Below are 20484 nucleotides of genomic sequence, written 5' to 3'. Positions count from 1 at the left end.
GAGGACAGTGTCTTCTCTCCCCCCCCTGGTCTCCCGCAGAGACCAGGCTGGCTTTGCTATAGGAGTTTTGTAAGAAAAGGATAGGACCTCCAAATTATATCTATGTGCCATGGGAATTACTGAAAAAGATAGGAAATTTACCCTGGCTCCCCGCTGGAGCCAATCCTGATAGGTAAAGGATGCGGAAGAGGTCAACATTTAAAGCAGTGGCAGAGAAGTTCAGTGAGGCCACTGTCCGGCACTTAAATAGGCAGACAGATAGTACATAGAGGCCAGGGATAGGACTGGCATACACATGCAGAGTATAGAAACACACAACATTAATAACAGAAAACCAAGGGGTTTGTAAGGCAATGCACTGAGGGCACTGCACTGTTTGGTTGTGGTCAATTTCCAGACTTGACCAAGGCTGCTGTGAAGATGTGTAAATTTAGTCCAACTTTTAGCAAAAACTACATCCAAAATAGCCAAATTATTCATTTCTGGATCCCAGTGACTGGGTATACTTGCACCATTTGAACAGAGGAGTCTAGCCATGGGTGTATTTTAGAAGCATTCCTTCAAAAAAAATGAAAATAAACTGGAGCAGCCGTGGAGGAAGTTTTATCTTTGGCAAAAACCTCTAACCATTGGGCTTACTGACCGGCAAAAATGAAAAAGGCAAAAGAAAAGCAAAAACAACAACAACTGTATCACTGGAAAGTACTTTGACTAGAAAATAACTCTAAATTCATGCAGCCAGGCGATTTGACCACTAGGCCTGCTGTTACCAAAATACTGTATGAGAAGCAGCCTTAAAAGCTCATAAATCCAAAGGCCAAAACTCTGATAGCCAAAAATGTGGAATCCAAAACAAAGGTGTTGCCGTAAATGCATAGGGCTAACAGCAAAAATAAAACAAAACAATAACAAAAATGAGAAGGCACAGCTAATTCTGGGCTGAGAGAGTGTGCCTTTCACTCAGTCTCAAAGTTGCAAAACAAAATGAAAACAAAACGACACACATAAAAATACGCCACCGCCTTGTGGAAGAAATCACTCAGTTCTCTGAGCATAAGCAGAACAAAACTGGGTATATTTGCAGCATGATCCTAGCCTCTGATCATGTGCAGAGAGCAAAGTAAAACCTTTAGGAGGTGCTGTGTGGCATCATTGGCAACACTCACAGCAAAGAACAAAAAAACAGAGCAACTATGAGAAAATCTACCCTTCCCAATTCCTAGGAAAAGAGAAGAGGATTCCTGAGCATGCTTAGAGTGCATAGTCTCTGAGCATGAAAAGAGAAAAACAGAAGCAACAGCCTGTGACTGACAGGGGGCGTGTGTGAGACAAACTGGTATGAACACACTTCAAATTAAACAGTGGATGTGCTGTCCTACATAAATTGTGGAGGACAAAAAAGGTAGACTGCTTAGTCAGTGAGGCTCATCTATGAATTCCAAGGCTCTGAAAACAGAGTGGAGGGAGTTCCTTTACACTCCCAAATCTCAAACCTTTAAACAAACACAAATACCAATCAATGTATGGAGGCACCAAGCAGACAGAAGGATTGCATTTTGGTTGAGAGTCAGCAGTCAAGATATTTTTCCCAGATAGACTATGCTGACCTGAGGCTCTTTATAACTACTTAACAGAAAAACAAAGACATTTAGAATAGACCAAGAGGAAGTTGCCTTCAAACTCCTGAATCCCAGGCAGTCAAGCAAACAAACAAACCAGAACAACTTTACAACGCCTGACCCTGCTGTGCCAGCCAAGCCTATGCAAATTAAGGCAAGGGAGACAAATGGGGCTCCCTTTTCCTGATCGAGCAGCCTGACTATGGAAAGTCTAGTTTTTCAAATACCTAAGTACCAGATTTATTTCACAAAATGCTATGTTCTCTTATCACAACCAAAACAACAAAAGTAGCCCAAATTTGGGTCAAGAGAAAAAACTAGAAAGTCCTGTCCCTTTACATTCTCCATAATTACAGAAGAGATCTATAGTCTAACCAAGTAACATCCAAATTACAGTCTGAAAGCCTGTTGTACTCACTAGAAGAGGGGGAGCTGAAGAAAGGCACACCAAATCAGCTAAAAACACCTGGGGGGAAAGACCAAAACTTTGGTTTGGGGCTGAGACAGTGTAACTCTGTCGAGTCCTACTCTCGGGAATGAGGATGTAGGACAAGACTCATGGAAGATGACCAGATCAGACTTATAAGAGCAAAAGAAAAACTTTTGGCTGAGCAGAAGGTCTACAAAAACTTTACACACAGTACTGTTTACTGAAGACAAGACAAAGGAGTAGGTTTCTCGGACAATGCAAGAATAACAAAAGAGAAGATGGGGGTGTTGGGCGGCAGGAGGCCTCTGAGCATGTGAGGAGAGCAGAAAAAAACTGAAACAGGAAACTACGGCTTAACTTATGCAGCCCCAAGCACATGGCAGCAGAGATACACTCTGGGTCCAAACCATGTGTTCCTAAGAACTGGAGGGGCACAATATGATAGACTACATGCCTTTATCCAAAGACAAAATCCTAACAGCATAAACCTATACTAAAGAAAAGACTGATGGTGTGCTTTTGCCAGAAGTAGAATCAGAACACCAACACAACAAGAATATCTCAAAACCTCAAAACACATGGAAATGACAATCCTAACTATACCAAACTATGCCAAGAAACTCAAAAAGAGATCTCTAAAGGACAAACACAATGGGGAATGGGCTAGTTCCATGGAACAGGGGGTGCTGCAAACAACCTGAGCCTGCAGCTCTGAGCTTTCTGTTCTGCATTGCATCTGAGCACATGCAGAGTGTCAGCAGAAGAAAACAATGAGGCATTTATCAATCTCTAATTTGCAAAGCAGGAAAAGAAGAGGGGGAGGGAAGTCTTTTCCCTCCAAGCCTTCTCAAACATGGTGTTGCAAATTTTACACAGATAAACCACCTTTCCCTTGTTGACAAGCCCTCCACTCACACCAGAGTGGTAGAAGTCACAAAAGGGGAAACAAAGGCAATTTGCCATTAACTGAATTTGAGTTCTAAGCTAACCAGGATGATGGGCTTTGCAACTTCCTTTGCCCATGATTCGGTTTTCTTGGCTCCTAGCAGTCAAATTTTCCATTAGGCTGTGGCATTAGGCAAACTAGACTTTATAGCAGAGAAAAAGAAAACGCCCTGTTTTCTAAAATCTCAACATTGACGAAAGTTCTCTGCACATGCCTGGAGTTCCTGCAGAGTGCTATGCTTCTCAAAGGGCAGTCTCTAAGATTCCCTTTCGAAAGCTATTTTCTGGGGCCTGTCTTCCTTGCCATGTGGTGGGGGATGGGGGAACTGAGGCTGAGACAGTGTGGCTCACCTCTCGGTCAAGGAACTGGGCTGAGTCTCCTTGGGGGGACACATCTCCCAGTGCCATTCCAATTTGGACCGCGGGGATGGGATGAATGACCTCTAGGGTTTCCTTTTCCTGGCATGCCTGGCTGGAAAGGTTTCCAAGTCTTGGGGTATTTTTCCCAGGAGAAAGGGGGACATTTCCATTCTTGGATCCTGGCTGCCCAAGTGGAACTTTCCTCCCTGAGGAAGTTGACTTGGGCTACCAATTCTCTAATTTTTTCCTCCATTTTAGTGGTGGGGTCCTTGGGATCTTAGGAGGAACTCTCAGTGTCTTGACCTCCAGTGAGAGGACAATCAGCTGGGACCTGGCTGCTCTTTTCTTTTCTCTGGAGGATCGTCCTCCAAGGCTGTTGCAAAATTGCAAAGTGTCCTGTGTGGTGGGCTAAGGGTTTAGACCCAATTTTAGCCCAAATTGGTGGGGACCTTAAGAGGTTTCTCCACTGCAGAGCTTGGGTTAAAACCACTTGCTCAGAACTGCAAGACCCTTAAGGGGCGTCTTGCTATTTTTCTCCTCTTTTTGCTAAGGGGGAAGTTCAAAGCCAGGCAACCTCTAGGGTTCTGACTTTTGGGGTCCTTCTTCTATACTATGCTATTCTACGGATGGTATGTCTATGTTGAATCCTAGGCTGGGAGAGGTTATGGAACCGGGGCCTCTTTTCCCACCTAAACCTGGTGCAACTCTCTGTCCTACAGTGAGCTGCTGTCCTGGGATCCTCCCTGAGGACTCCACAGAACCCCTAAATGTAACTCTGGGTCAGGGACGCCGCCCAATTCACGCGAGGGCCCGGCGCTGCTGCAGCGAGCGACTTAAGGGTTGTCCTCCGTTTAGACCCGGTCAGAAGTCAGTTTGGCCCTGCCTCACTTTCACTGGGGAGTTCGGACGCTGTAGCTCCACTCCGGCGTGGCCTGGCTAACAACCCAAACTTTGGCCCCCAGCTAGACTCCTGCCTGAGTTTTTCCTGGGACCTCCTTGAGGTTCCCACAAATGGCACTCCTTGGAGCTGCCTGTTCCTCCCTTGACCCCGGGTTTTCGGCCTCAGGACCAGGACGTCTCCCTCCTTTGCCTACCTTGCCCGTTCAAGGGGGATTTGTGACCGTGATTTTTGGGTTATGTTTTATGGGACCTTTATTCTCTGGCTTTGTTTTGGGATAACACAATGGAAAGGGATATGTCTGTTCCCAATCCCCAATTCTCTAGCTTCTTTAGTGGTGACAGGCTGAGGTTAAAACCAATGCAGCCAGATGGGGTGTCCCTTAAAAGGCACACCAAAAGAAAGCTCTGGGTTTTAAAACCACTTAGCTGGATGGGCTGTGACCTTTAAGAGGTACACACCTGGGGGAAGCTAGGAGTTAAGACCCACTGGCTTCAAAACAAACATGCCAAAACCTTAAAGGTTCCTTGGCTCACCATTTTAAAACAGGCTCTTCCATGCGAGGGATGCCTCGAACTGGAGGTTTGCCTTGGGACTCCTTTTGCACTGCAGCCCAAATGCCTGGATTTGGCTGTAGTGGTTCCTTACACTAAATTTTAACTGTAAGCTTGGGTTCTGGAGTGGGGAAGTTTTCAGGATGCCTAATAACTTTTTCCAACCCACGGATAGAGAAAACAAAAATAGGGCGTCGGGAGCCTACTCCGACAAACACGCCCAGGGGTGACTGGGGCCCACCACTGGATGGCGTACCAGAGCCAATGAGCAGAACATCCAGCCAAAGCCAGAAATGGGATCAGCCAACCCAAGATAGCCCTTTTGCCCTTATGGCCAAGCGCACAAGAACACATACACACACTTCCCTATTTATTCCTGTCTGCAGCGGCTTCTTTTGGGATCCCTGTTCTCTCTACGTTCCGAGATCTAGACAGCCCAAGTGATCAGTTTGGAAAGTCCAGATTTCGGGGGAGAGTTCGTTGCCCAAGCTTTCTCCACCAATTTGTAGCCAAGGGTCCGTTTAGGGGAATTTTATTATTATTGTTATTAGCTCAAATATTGCAAGAGGGGGCTGGCTACAAGAGCCCACCAAGATCGTCTCCCGATATGTATACGGAGTAGACCAGGGCCTCCCAATAAATAGAACTGAGACAGACTTCTAGAATTAATAACCAATTTATTTATAAGGGGAAAAACACATACGATTCACTAGCATACACACACACATACAAGGCTCAGGAAAAGCATAGGTTAGCATGGAATAGGATTTTAGGCATCACTGGGGTGATACGTACCAGAATGTAGACTCCCTCCAGGAATCCAAATGGAATATGATGAGGATGGCATGGGGCTCAGCCATGGAATGACTGGCCAGGAGCCAGGAGCCAGGTCAGGGTTCAAGGGGACAGAGCTTCCCCCTGAAATCCAGACTGGCCCAGTGAACAAGCAAATCTGGGAGTATTTATAGGCAAAATCTTGCCTCTGGCAAAGGTGCTTGATGGTGAGAACAAAGGTGTTTAATTACTTGCTTTTCACCTGGATGTCCCTGTCTGATTGTCTTAGTGGTCTTAAGCTGCTCGGACAACAGACCTGGGGAGGGGGTAAGAGCCTCAGGCAAGGCAAACATTTGCTCTTCCTGGTCATATGATAATCCTCTTATGCGACTCTCTAGATATGATGATGTGGGTGCCCCTCAGGGGTGTATGTACATGTCCTCATGCCTTGCTGGCAATGGTGGACAGGCTATTAGAGTTCATCTAGGGGTCATTAAGGGTTATCATTTATACCAAAATTTATATGGAGCAGCATGGATAACAAAGGAAGCTTGGATTTGGGGAAGGGGGGGGGGGGGCTTCCACTGAAAGGATACAATGCTATGCAGGTGTCAAACCGGCTGATCTTGGCAGGACTTGCTTCTGAGTAAATATATGTCAGCCCATGTGTACGTCTGCTCAGGATCGCAGCCATGAATTTGTTTCATTACCAAACTGCACAGAAAATGTAATGGTTAATCTTTTCTTTGAGTGTGTTGTAGAGGTGCTGCTTCCTTTAATTACAGTCAGTAGGCCACCAAGTGCATGTTTAATTGCAGGGAATTTCTACTCTGATCAGTGGCTTTCCCCTCTAATGTGTAGAATGCAAAGGCATAGCCGTGTTAATCTAGAAAATCAACATGCAAAGGGATCTTGTAGCACTTTTGAGACTAACAGAAAGAAAGAAGCTGATAGCATGAGCTTTTGTAGACTTGAGCCTACTTCCTCAGATGCAAACATGAAGTAAGAAAAGAAAAAAGAAAGCTCATGCTACCAGCTTCTTTCTTTCAGTTAATCTCAGAGGTGCTACAACAAGATCCCTTTGCCTCCTAGTGTGTGTTACTCGGAATTGCAACTCTACTGTGTGTGTGGTCTGGCAGCTGTTCTTGATATTTTCTTAAGAGGAAGTAGGGTGCGAAAGGTAAGGTAGCAACAAACAGAAAGATTATATTGTTTCATTGGACTAAAGCCAAATAAAAGTAGGGAAATTGTTGTGGAATGTTGCAGCCCTTTAAGCAAGTGCCCTCTTTTCTTATAGAAAAAGGCAAAGTCTTGGTATTTCTGATTGCTTTCCCCAGACCTAAGTCCCACTGAAGTATGTGGGTCTTACTTTTGAATAGGTTCATTTGAATACTTATCTGTAATACTACTTATCCAAGCCAAACATGTTCAAGACGAGCCTTCTTTGAACATGGGACTTGTTTTTAGGTGGGTTTCCTCGTAGGCTTATTAACTGTTGTCAAGTCAACTTGGTCTTGTGGCAACCCTATGAATAAGAGACCTCCAAGTCACCCTGCTCAGGTCATGGCTTCCTTGGTTGAGTTTATCTATTGGGAATATGGTCCTCCTCTTTTTCTATTGCATTCCTGCCTTGCTAAGCAACCTTGTCTTTTCTCCAGAGACACGTCTTCTCATGCTGAATGTGGAGGCTCACGTGGAGCCAACACTCATGTCATTAAAACTTAGTTGTTCACCAAAGCCTTTGGACCTCATCAATTCAGCCCAACAACTGTTATATATAGTTTTAAAAACTTTTAATTTTCAAAATCTGTTTTTAACTCATTATATTGTTTAATATGTTTTTAGCTGATTAAAATTACTGTTTTTAAACTGCTTAATTGTGTTTGTAAGTTGCTCTGAGATTTCTTGATATAGAGTTGGGTATAAATACACAAGAAAGGGACACACAAGACTGCAGCAACTATAGGGCCATAGAATTATATAATAATAATAATAATAATAATAATAATAATAATAATAAATTTATTTATTATTCCAAAAAGATCAAATCGGTTTATAAAATTACATAAAACACATAAAATACATAAATGATTTACATAGGCAAATAAATAAAATACCTGAAAAGTACATAACATATACAAACTAAAATTCCATCCCTCATCCCTTAACTAAAATACAACCATCATTCAACATTGAACAAAATTACATAAACAGTTACATAAAATACATAAATGATTTGCATAAGCAAATAAATAAAATAACTAAAGAAAATGTAATATGGAGATAAGATAAAACATAAGCTGGAGGCCTCCCTCCATCCAACACCCAGAGGCAGAGAAAGGCAAGCCAGCTCCATCAGGCCTAATCAGAGTAAGAAGAAAGGCCATGGTCCAGGCCTCCGAGGGAGTGAAGATCTGCTGGACTTTCCCCCTTCCGCACTGCCATTCCCTTCTCCTTTTGTGCCTTGTCTCTTTAGATTATAAGCCTGAGGTCAGGGAAATGTCTAATTAACAATTTGTAAGCCACTCTGAGAGCCTTTTGGCTGAAGTGCAGTCTGCCAGAACTGGACCTTCAGTCCTCTCAACAAATATGCTGCAATAGTGGGTTCTGCTGATATTTTCATACAAGATTATTATTATTTTTTTACCAGAAGAAGACCTACAGAGTTGGTGGATCTTTAATGGCATTAGGTAGTTTAACCAGAAAACTCTTCAGATACAATTTCCTTTATACTTGCCAAACAGCAATTCCTTGGACTGTGAATTACATTTCTGCCCTGTCCTGCAAGGACTTGCATCCATGCACAATAACCCACACTGTCAGCAAGTCTGTTGCTGGGTCATTTTGAAACTGCTGACTGTGAAACACAATGTACTGAGGCACGTCTTTGCCTGGCATTGGTTTATATGAGAAACAGCCAAACTCTTATTCTGGGCTGCTTAAGACTGTGTGATCTAAGCAGACAAGGCTGCTTTGTTGGACTACGAAAGCATTTAAGCACTATCATTACAAGAAAACTATCCCTCTCACATCAAATCCAGGTGGGTGAATGTTGAGTCTAATACTGAAATGGGCTGCTCAGAGATAAGGATGTGGCCTCTACATACTGAGGTCACTATGCGTATGTAGAAATACATACACTTGCTAATATTTGAAAGTAACATTTCAAAGAAACAAATTCCATGATAAGAAATGACATAGAGAATGTTGATAGAACTGGATTGGAGGAAGGAGAGTCTACAGTGGGGGTGGGTAACTGCCTAATCATTTTACTTGGTATTTCAGTCATACCAGGGATAACACTAGGGCAGTTTGGTTTCTTTAGACTAGAACTAATGGAGTATTTCAGGATGTCTCAGATTTCAGTTAAACTGTAGGGGAACCTTTTTAACAACTGTTCAACTTTGTGGAATTGGCTGCCTCAGGAGGTGGCTGAGTCTCCTTTGCTGGAGGCATTCAAGCAGAGGCTGAACAGTCATCTTTTGTGCATAACTGTAGTTGGACTATATGCTGTAGTCCGACTACAGATGGACCAGATCACTGCTTCTTAAGCTATTTGATATGGGGAATGACAAGGATTTCCCCCTACCACAGGGACTGGTAACATATTTGTGTCATTGACTACAACTGTTTATTTCCTGGAAAATTGCTATGGACTGGCAATGTCTTGTAGACCGCCAGTCTATAGTTTTTAACCAGCACTAGACTAGATGACCTCCAAGGTAGCTTCCATATTATGGTGATTTTCTGATGAAGAGAATGTTTCCACAGCTATCAAAATGTCGCCGAACATGTTAACCAGCCCTCTAATGTCACCCTTATTTCACTATGGAGAGAAGGATAGCTTTAGTGGGAGAGTAAGCTAGTAATTGGTTACATTTTAGCCTTGGCAAAACTGCAAAATGGCTGAGACCTTGCATGGGGAAGATGTATATCTGCTGCAAAGCAACATCTCTGTAGCTATGTCTCCCAGTGCTATTGCAACAAAACCCACTTTTTAAGCAATGAAGGGGATAGCATAAACACATCCAACTATTTTCTTGTAGGAGGACACAATGAAACAGGTACCTGCAGGGAGCTTCAGGATGTCCTTGAAGATGATGTTCTTGCAGTATGTTCAACTACAGCAAAATAGCTGGATGCATCTCAGGTGATTCTTACTTCCCATCCCTTGCTCTGCAATGACATAGAAATGGATATGTTGTGGATGGGAATGCATTGCTTAAAAGGTGGATTGGGGGGATTGGTCGTTGTATAGTCAGTAACAAATTCTAACCTCTTCAACAACCAAGAGGGTGACTTAACTTGCTAACAGGATGTTGTTTTTCTGAGAGTTACTGGTGATAACCAATGACATCATAGACACAGTTGTCAGAGTGAAAACTGAAGAGGACTCCTGTATCTTTAGTGGCTGTATAGAAGAGGGAATTTGAGCAGACTTTCTTATTTCCTGGTAGTATCTGCTCAGATTCCCTCTTCCCTCATCGAAGATATACTGTAGGAGCTCTGTCCAGTTTTAAACTGTACCCATAGTTAATAGTCCTGCTATGTGATTGTAAGACAGGCTGAAGATATTTGGAGGGCAGACAAATAGCACCCTCCCCCATAGTCAAGGTGCATTTTAGTTTAATCAATATGTTTTGGGACCAAATATTGAAAACACTTTGAGAACCTCTCCCAGGAAGTGAAAAATGAATAAATAAATAATGATTTACTGTGCTTTCCTGACACACACAAAGTTGGCTGCTTGAGATGTCCTCTTCACTTTACCAGTTTTTCTGATAGGGTAGTCTAAATACCCTAAAGGCACCCTAAATACCCTAATCCCATCTGATCTGATCAACTCTGATTATTACTTTGGTGAGAGACCACCAATGAATATCAGATGTTGTAGCTATATTTCAGAGGAAGGATCTGACAAAACCACCTCTGAATATTCATTTCCTAATAAAACCCTACAGAATTCAAGGGGTCACCATAAGTTGACAGGCAACTTGGAGACACATATAGTGCCATAAAGTGAAGAGGATGACTCAAGCACAAAAATATGACAGAGAGCCATATATGAGCACTATGCTAATTAAGTGCCATCTTCTGACATTGCAAATCAAATTGCTCCTAAAGGAGCAAGAAATTTGGGTTGTGTTTTGTTCCTGCTCCCCCAACCAAATCTTTTCCAGAAACTGGAAATCTTCCTCACCTCTATATCTACCCAAACACTTTGAAGTCTACCTTGACCAAAATCATGGCTAGAAATGTGTTTTTTTAATCTTAAGTATGTAAAACAAACAAAAATGACCATGGAAGATCTACAAGAGTTCATCCTAGAGAAAACTGAAACAGTCAAAGATTTCCCATACCTTGGTTGAAACAAATCAGAACAGATATTGAAGTAAAGATATCACAAGAAGGCTAGGACTAGGAAGAGCAGAAATTGACACAATCCTAAACAGCAAAGACAAATCTCTGAATTCTAAAGTGAGGCTAGTCCAAACTATCACATGCCTCATTGCCATGTATGAATGTAAGACCTGGACAGTGAAGAAAGCAGATAGGAAGAATTTTTATTTTTATTTATTTATTTCCAAGATTTATATCCTGCCTTTATCCTGCAGTGGGATTCAAGGCAGGTAAAATAAACTCATTTGAGATGTGCTGCTGAAGAAGAATGCTGAGGATACTGTGGACAGCCAAGAAGACAAATACATCATATGGGTTCTGGGACAGATCAAGCTTGAACTATCCCTGGAAACCAGGATTACTAAACTGAGGCTGTCGTATTTTGACCCCATCATGAGAAGGCACAAATCATTAGGAAAAAAACCCAATAATGCTAGGTAAGGCAGAGGGAAGCAGAAAGAGAGGGAGATCACGTGCCAGATGGATAGTCTCAATCAGAGAAGCCACAGGCCTGAGCCTGTAGGACCTCAGCAGAGAAGTGGAGGACAGGGGGTCTTGGAGAGGTCTCATTCACAGGGTTGCCAAGAGTTGAGGTTGGCTGAAAGGCAGTTAAAAACAACAATGTAGAGAAGGTGATTCTGCCTATGTCAGTTTGTGCATTGGTTTCTCCATTCATCAGTTTAGCAACACACTAACAACTTAAAAGAAGGAACTATGTAATTATGTTTTTGGAATGTGTATACCATGAGACACCTAATTAAATCTCTCTTTCCCTGCTCCCTCCCTCTTCCCTCTAGGTATAAGAATATAAAAACACAATAATAAAAATAAAGAAGCTAGTTGTGCAACAATAATAAAAACAGTAATAAAAATAAAGACACTTGTTATTCAACAATAAAAGTGGCAGTTTGATAACACCAGACTCCTTTCCATTGGAATCAGTATATTTCATGATGCCCATAGTTAATAGAGCTAACCAATAACTTGTAGTCAAGCCAGCCTCTGTTTTCTCTGTTCAATAGTTTTGTGGGGATGGGAAACATTACCCCCCCCCCCAAGTTTTTTTGCACACCATCTATTTACCGTAAATAGTAAGTTGAAAGTGAAGGCCTCTGTGAGTAAATAAGTAAGTAATGTTTTATTAATTACAACTATTATTTATTTATTTTATTAAAATATTTATATCCCATACTATATCTAAAGATCTCAGGGCAGCTTTCAATAAAATAAAATTTAAAACAATAAATAATAACAAAAAATTAAAAAATTAAAAATACACTAATATTACCAATTAAAATCCAGTTTAAATAGTTTTAAATAATGTTTTAATGTAACAATTGGGCATGCACAGGCTGGATAAAATCAGTTATGCCTGGAGGCTTTAATAAAAAGCCAGGTTTTTACTTGGTATTAAAATGATCCCAGCATTGACACCAATCCAGCTGAACAGATGATGGAATTTTACTCTGCTGAGGAATGCAACATGATTCAGTTTGCCATGAGTTGGAAGCTGTGTCTTCAAATACTGCTGGCTGGATGCAAACTTGCCGAGGATGTAGCCACACTGCAGCATTAAAGCAATTTGATACCACTTTAATTGCCATTAACCTATCATACAGAAACCCAGGATTTGTAGTCTGGCGAGGTATTCAGCCTGGTTTGTCAGAGAGCCCTGGTTCCTCATCAAATCCCAGGATTCTGTAGGACAGAGTCATGGCAGTTAAAATGGTGCAAACTGATTTAATTCTACAGTGTGGCTAAAGCCCAAACCAGGGTTTTAACCTCTCAGATATTCTGGGATTCAGCTCTTATAATCCTTTAGCCTTGGCTATTCTGGTGGGACTGATGGATGTTGAGGTCTAGAACTCCTTGAGTGCCAAGTTTCCTAACCTTGCTGTAACACATTGTGCACAGAAATTCTGAAACTTACTAGTCCCTATTCATGTTGAGTCAGATGAAAGTCCCAATGAGTTCAATGGGACATACTCATAAATACATCCCCATGGTATTTTATCCATACTCTTCCTCTTATTCAGACTATGGCAAGTGTGGGTTAGAGAACTTGGAAATAGCAGTCTTCTGTTCTTTGAGTTCTCTGATGTTCAATAGCAGATATGTGGCGGAAAAGGGGGGGGGGGGAGAGGAACAAATTCAAATCCTGCTCCTGGTAGATGGTGCCATTTCTCCCTTGCAGTTTTAGTACCAGTTGACAGTGAATCTATTAATTTAAGAAACATACACTCATAGCTGATAGCTGCAGCAGTCAAAAATATTTACAACAATTGGTTTGCAATTAAAGGCCATTTGGATGTATAAGGCAATCAAGAGGCAAGAATGGCTGGAGTCTATATTCTTTGAGGAAGGCCATGGCAGCTGGAAATTTCCATGTCAACCAGTTAGTGAATTTGTTTTGAGACTTACTCCACACATTAAAGGAGCTATCTAGGATGCTGACCCTTGGTACCAGAACAGGATAAGCACCATAGATAGTTCCTTTAAAGTATGGACTGCAACCCAAAGTGGATCCACTGCTCCACTGACATGGAAGCCACCAGCATCTACTTAGCTCTACCTCTAAATGCAAGGACTGGTTCCTAATCAGCTCTGGTCACTGCCTTAAATGTTAGAATTCCTTCTGACTTTCAGTTGCACCATCATTCACTTCAGAGACTGGCTTCTGGCTACCTCTTATTTCCCTCACTCCTACATTTTGCTGGTCCCCTGCCCCATTTGTAATTTCCAAGCTGCCCTGGATAATGCTGATTATTGATCCCTCAGCCTGATATCTGAATTTGACAGATTTAGTTTTCTAACCCACATTGATCAAGTCCTCTGTTATTCAGCTCCTACCTTCTCAGTGCCAAAAGTAAGCCTTCACTGGGTCAAGTAGATCAAAGATGATCTCTTATATTTGGGTCAATACTGGCTTACTGATGGAAAATAGGGAAAAAAAGGGGGGTGACTTGTCATGGCTGCTATTATAATTATTTCCATTCAACTGAAGCTACAACAGACAATCGGGCAGACTGGAGTCTTGGATAGTATCATTTATAATCTTCCTAGCAAGCACAGAATATGACCCACTTTCTGTTATCATCATTGTACCCCAGTTTCTTCATTGATGCATCTGCCAGCTGTTTGCCAGAGATTTATTTTATAATAAATCTAGGGATATAACCAGTCAGGATTCTAATGCTGCAGATCTTAACATAATAGTTTAAGTAGCTCTTGAAACTGGATTCCAACTGGAACACCTGATATTAGGAATGAGATATCAGTTAAAGAATTCTTACACTCCAAAGAAGGAAGGGAAACTGGAGAAATTTTGTTTTTTAAAATATTACTTATAAGCAAATTTTCGTGGGTGGATTAGGGTTGACAGACTGCTGCTCAGAGACCTCCCCTATATCTCCCCAAATTAATTTTGTTTCTATGTGTTAGAAGTGTTCTTATAACTATTGGAATAAGAACAAATATTAAAAGATCCAATTTGATGCAATTCACACTTATTTTCACTGGGCTTCAAGGGTGTATCTATGTGGGGGGGGGGGGGAGGGAGGTAAATAAGAGTATTCCTCATCCAAATAAGAATTCTGCCCTCCTATTAAATTTTTCTTCAGTCTTTTAGCATGCAGAAAGTGAAATACTTAAAATCATTCACACCTAGAACTTATATTTCCTTATTTTTGCATATTGCCAAATTTCTTTTTCATGCCTAAACAGTATTTTTAAATGCTCAGATGAAGTTTTAAGATACTGCAGTGATAGAAACTTGGGGACTGAATTAAATTTTAATGAGAGAGGCAATGGCCACCCCAAGTAGCTACATTTTAAAGCAAGCATACATAGGATGCTAGCTTTTACGTAATGCCCCAGGCATGAAATAGGTTGTACATATATACAGTCTGCATAAAAAAAAGATAATCTCATCAAGGAAACGGGTTGTTACTTCCATTCATAATGCATGGATGTGCTTCCTATATCCAATAAGATATAGGGCAGGCTTGAGAAAAGTTGCACCCCACATCTGAGATTCTGCCTATTACATTTTTTATTTTTTGCCACTATCCTTTTGTGAATGGTCCGATGGGTGGTTATCAGTCAGCTTTCACAGCATCAATTATTTGTTTAGGGAACTGCAGTGAAGCTGAATCCATTTACCTCCTCTGTGTCTCATTTCCCACAGGTGATTGATGCAGTCACATCTGATAATATCAAACATCTGCATAGCAGGTGAATAGGTGGTAATAGTTCAGTGAAAAGCCACACCTGTATCCAGCAAACTGACATTCAAGGGCTTGTGGACTGGATCTATGCTAACTCAGCATTTCAAGAGTCAACTATGTTCTGAAAACATTTGGGATAAGCGCCATTTGGATAATAATTTTGTTTCAGTTCATTCAGTTTGATAAGAATTTACCAAATTTCACAAATTTCTTCACATCCAGGATGCAAACAATTTGAGATTTCAGATGTTTGGATGTGGCTGAAACTAAATATTTGAGAGTTTACCTGTAAAGGTCTGGGTTTGAATGCTTGTTTATTTAACCACATTAGTTTTGAATTAGGATTGTCACCTTTTTTAAAAGAGGTCACAACAACTGACACCTGACAGTCAGGTACAATGTGGTCCTCTCTGGGCTGGAACAGCTGTATCTAATGATTTTAGCCAAGGAAACAGAGAGAGGACTTAATTTGAGTTATTTTTTGAATAATTTACCAGAATTCAAACATTTCGCAGTATTTAGGCTGGAAAGAACTGAGAATTAAGATGAGTTGGTTATTGACCCTGACAGTTCCTCCACTGGAATTGGGATGTTCGAACTCAGTAAGTAGAGTGCATCAATCTCTCCATGGTGTACTAATTACAGAGAATAATGTGCATTTCACCATCTTGATAAACTGCAGGGTTTTCTGGCATCTAACACAAAGTGGGTCATCAAACCAGAACCATACCAACACAACATTTTGTATTGCCTTTGTCCATTATGTCTAATTAGACATTATAGTGGAACCACCCCCAAGCTGCTACTTCTCACCTGTTCTGAACTACAATCCCCCTCATCCCAGAAAATATCACCATAATCCAATACATCTAGAGAGCATCAGCTTGAGAGACTGTTATACAACATCCATGCAACTCACATCTAACATTTCAGAAAAGTAACATGTAATATATCTTTCTGCCCAGTGTGCCTTATCAGCTACAAGAACTGGAGCAGCAAGGGAGAAACATTGAATGTCATGATGTCATGTCATGCATTTCTTCTATTAGACATGTTCATTCTAATTAGACTTTTTGTCTGGGCATCAAACTCTGTTTTCCTTGCTAATCTTTGTGTCTTCATTTTTCTTGCTGTCTAAATCTTGAGTAGTCCAAAACATTTCCCCCGTAATATAAGACTGAATTTGCTGAGATTTGTTTTTGTTTTATACCTTCAAGTAATTTCTGATTTATGGTACCCCCAAAGCAAACCTATAATTGGGTTTTCTCAGCAAGATTTTTTTCACAGGGGGTTTGCTATTCCCTTCATCTGAGGCAGAGAGAATGTGACTCACTCAAAGTCACCCAGAAGGTTTCAATGGCTGAGCAGAGATTTGAGAGTCCTAGTTCAATGTTCAAACCACTACATCGTGCTGCTTTTTCTCCCATGAACCCAGTGTCTTTTAATAAATTCGGTGGGATCTGTGAACCCTTTCACACAGGTCATATGTTCCAACTAAGCAGCAGAGTCTGTTTTTGTTTGGTCTATTTCTAGGAAATCTATTAATTTACTTTGTCCTCATTTTGTTGTTGTTTAGGCAAGAAGGAAGGAAGGAAGGAAGGAAGGAAGGAAGGAAGGAAGGAGCGAGCCTGTATGCATATTATGCAGAAGTGTGTTGTAGTTTTCCTTCTGCCCCATGTACGAAGAACTGCTTATCCAAGTAGGAAATGTTGCTAAATATATTCAAGTTGTAGCCGTTTTCAACAAGAAATACAATTGGGTCCATTGTGAGATTAAACATATTCTATTAAACATTCTTGGATTTTTGAAATGGAAATGGATACAGTCAATCTAATTCACGCTATTGCTTCAAGAGTCAGCTCAGGACAGACTATTTCAGAATAAATAAAACTGTATGAAAACATCCAGCAATGGGTAATGCTTGTTTATTTAGTAGCTACATTTATTTTTAATTATTTTTTATTTTATATGTTTGCTCTCTTTATCCCAAGGCTGAAAACCTCTTTGTTCTTATAAAAACTCTGAAAGGGAGGCCAGACTTGAGAGAGTCTGGCGGGTTACATACCGCTGAGAAGGCGCACTATGCGCTGCGCCGCGGCCTCAATACGTCACAACCGCACCTTGTGTGGAGGCGGCACAGTTGTGACGTAATCATGGTGGTGGCCGTGTGGAACGGCTGCTGCCATTTTGTGCGCGCAGAGTGCGCACTAGGGTTAGGGGGGTGCGGAAGCACGTACTTTCTGGCGGTTTATAACCCGCCATTGACTGTCAAGGTCACTCTGTGTAGATATTTTGGTTTCATGGGAACTTGACGCTGGATTTCCGAAGTCCCAGTCCAATGCACTGAGCATTGTACCACTGTTTGGACTTTATACTCAGATCTGCCAGAGTCCAGTTGGTTTACACTGTGTGTTTTTTTAAATATATATGTTACAAGCCCATATGATTTCTAAAGTTAAATGAGATGCTTGCCCATCCTATGGAAGAGGTTCTGTAGCCTATAGACATCTTTCTCATCTGCCTACTCTTATCCTGGGAACTAACTGTAAACTGGATCCCAATAAGCTCATGTAGTGTTACATGATAATTCCCTTTCCCATTTTACCCTCACAATATCCCTGTGATGTGGTCAAGCTGCAAGAGGGTGACTGGTCCAGGGATACCCAGTGAAAAGTCATGGTTCCATATGGATTTAAACATGGATCTTCCAAGTATCAATACAGCACTCTAATGACTCTGCCTCTCCTACTGAGTAAATGTATGCATCGTCCCTATGTATTCAAGAAGCATCTTTGTTTGGTGTGACAACAGTAATGCTGGAAGCATCTCAGGGTCTCCTTATTTATATCTGTAAAGTCTTGGTGAGTTTGCAAGATTTCTGAATAGCAATGTTCTAATATTGTAAACCAGTCAGATTTTAAAAAGGAATTACAAGACTTTGGAAAATTATTTGCACAACTTGGGCACAAATGTAGTAGAAAAGGGAGGAAGGGAAGGAGAAAAGAGAGGTTTATAAAAAGGAGTAGAAAGGAGATGACCAGAATTGTGCTTGTGTGCCACTGTTCAGTTATGAACCACACATCTTACAAAAAGTCTTGCCATTTTGTATGTGAGCAAAATATGTCTGTTATCTGTATGAGCGTCAACAGGCACGCCTGTTTTGTAAGAATTGTCAAAGTAGCTGAAATTGATTGTAAAGAGAGTATAACTGATCAATAGATTGTTAGGCATGCTCTGGATACTTATAGTACAACTGGAACGCATAGTACTCCAAGTTATCCCAAGAGCACCTTGGCTTGTTTCAATTTCTGGGTTTTTTTATTTTCTAAAAATGCAATAAAGGAGATAATCTGAAGATGATCCAAATTAAAAGTGGGTCCTTGGATAATTAATGGCTCCTTATCCATTTCATTCAGAGTAAAATTACTATGTAAACTGGGATGGAAGCTTATGAGGATACCAAAATGCCCACTTTTCACATTATTTTTGTTATTTTATTTTATTTTAGCAATAAGTTTTCAGTATCTTCTATTTAACTTTCTATCGTTCTGCTTTGTCTTTTGGCTTCCTGGAATAAGACCAACAAATGTTTCTGAATTCTAGGGCAAAAAATCCCTACATTTTAAACACGGGTAGAAATCTGACCTGAGAAATGGCAATGTATTTTAAAAGTTGGAGAGCACATTGTCACTAATTTTAAAGTAGCCATCCTGGAGCAAAGAAAGGTCAATGGGAGATTAGGTCACAGATTGCTGAGTGACAGGGCTTTGGTAAATTCCAGTCTATCACTGGAGGCTTCGACCAGGAAAAAAGACTCTTCCCACAATGCATGTGTTAATTGGCTTACAAAGCACCAGGATGCTTGTTATCAGCAGCAGTTTTCTTAATGACCAATGTCAATCATTTTCTAGGTGTATCAGGCCATGAAACCCACTGGGTGACCTTGGGCAAGTCACAGGCTCTCAGCCTCAGGGGAAGGCAATAGCAAACCTCATCTTTAACAAATCTTGGCCAGAAAACCCCATGATAGGTTTGCTTTGGGGTCACCTTTGGTGAAAAGGGTGTTTATTTAACACCCACAATAACAACAACAGCAACAGCAACAACAACAACAACAACCAGGCTGTACTGGGCAGGATAAGAACTGTAGTCCAATACACTTGAAGGACCCCAAGTTGTGGAAGAGTGGCTATAGAGTACCCTGGCTGATGAACTAGCCAGTGCTGTTTGTGTCGCTATGTGTGCCTGAAGGCAGGTGGGCACCAGTTGGTACCAACCTGAACTGGCATCTGAAAGAAAGATAGTAGGGAAAGGTTTCGGTGTGATGGGAAAAGAAAGTTCAAAGGCACCCATCTGCACCTGCAGGATTCACAGTTTTCTATCCATGCCTAAAAGGGAGCCCATTTTTCTAGTGATTGGAACCAGATGGTCCTCACCAGGGAGAGAGAAAGGGGCAAGGGCTTGAAGGGTGGGCAAAGCGTGTGGAACAAATACAGGCTCCCAGGATGAACCTTGGTTTGGTTATGGGTGGCACTGCAATAGCCGGCTGGCTGTGAAATTGGGAGTTGATTATTATCCTACAACTACAGCTTGCCCATGAAAACCGTTGGGTGACCGTGGCCAAGTCACAGGATCTCAGCCTCAGGGGAAGGCCGTGGCAAGACTTTGGGCAAGTGACACACTCTCAGCCTCAGGGGAAGGCCATGGCAAACCTCCTCTGAACAAATCTTGCCATGACACCCATTGGGAGACCCTGGGCAAGTCCCACTCTCTCTCCCTCAGAGGATGGCAGTGACAACCCCCCTCTGAAGAAACTTGCCAAGGAAGCCCTGTGACAGGTTCCCCCTGAGGGTTGCCATAAGTCAGAAATGAAGGCACGCAACAATAATGGTTTCCCTGAGTTTGTTGTTGTTGTTGTTGTTGTTGTGTGCCTTCAAGCAATTTCTGACTTGTGGCGACCCTAAAGCCTAACCGTGGGGTTTTCTTGGCAAGTTTCTTCAAAGGAGGTTTGCCACTGCCATCCTCTCTTGGATAGAGCTCTTTTCCCTGCCCCAAACCCTCCTTTGCCTTTGTGGGTGCCTTTGGCTTCTCCTTAGACTGAACAGGGCAACCAGATGTCCTCCTTTTCCAGGACCTGTCCTCCACTCCAACCTCTGTCCTGGAGGAATCCCAAAATTGTCCTCCATTTTGAGCAGGGCCCAGAAGCAGGAACTTACACTTACAGAGTCTAGAAGGTAGACTTGATGCCCCTGAGGAAGTAGGCTTAAGTCTAGGAAGC

Source organism: Sceloporus occidentalis, unplaced genomic scaffold (genome assembly GCF_023333645.1).
Source record: "Sceloporus occidentalis isolate IW3139 unplaced genomic scaffold, rSceOcc1.0.p SCAF_4, whole genome shotgun sequence".
In the NCBI taxonomy this organism is placed as follows: Eukaryota; Metazoa; Chordata; class Lepidosauria; order Squamata; family Phrynosomatidae; genus Sceloporus; species Sceloporus occidentalis.
The sequence above is the reverse complement of the archived record's forward strand: the minus strand, read 5'-3'. Positions refer to the sequence as shown.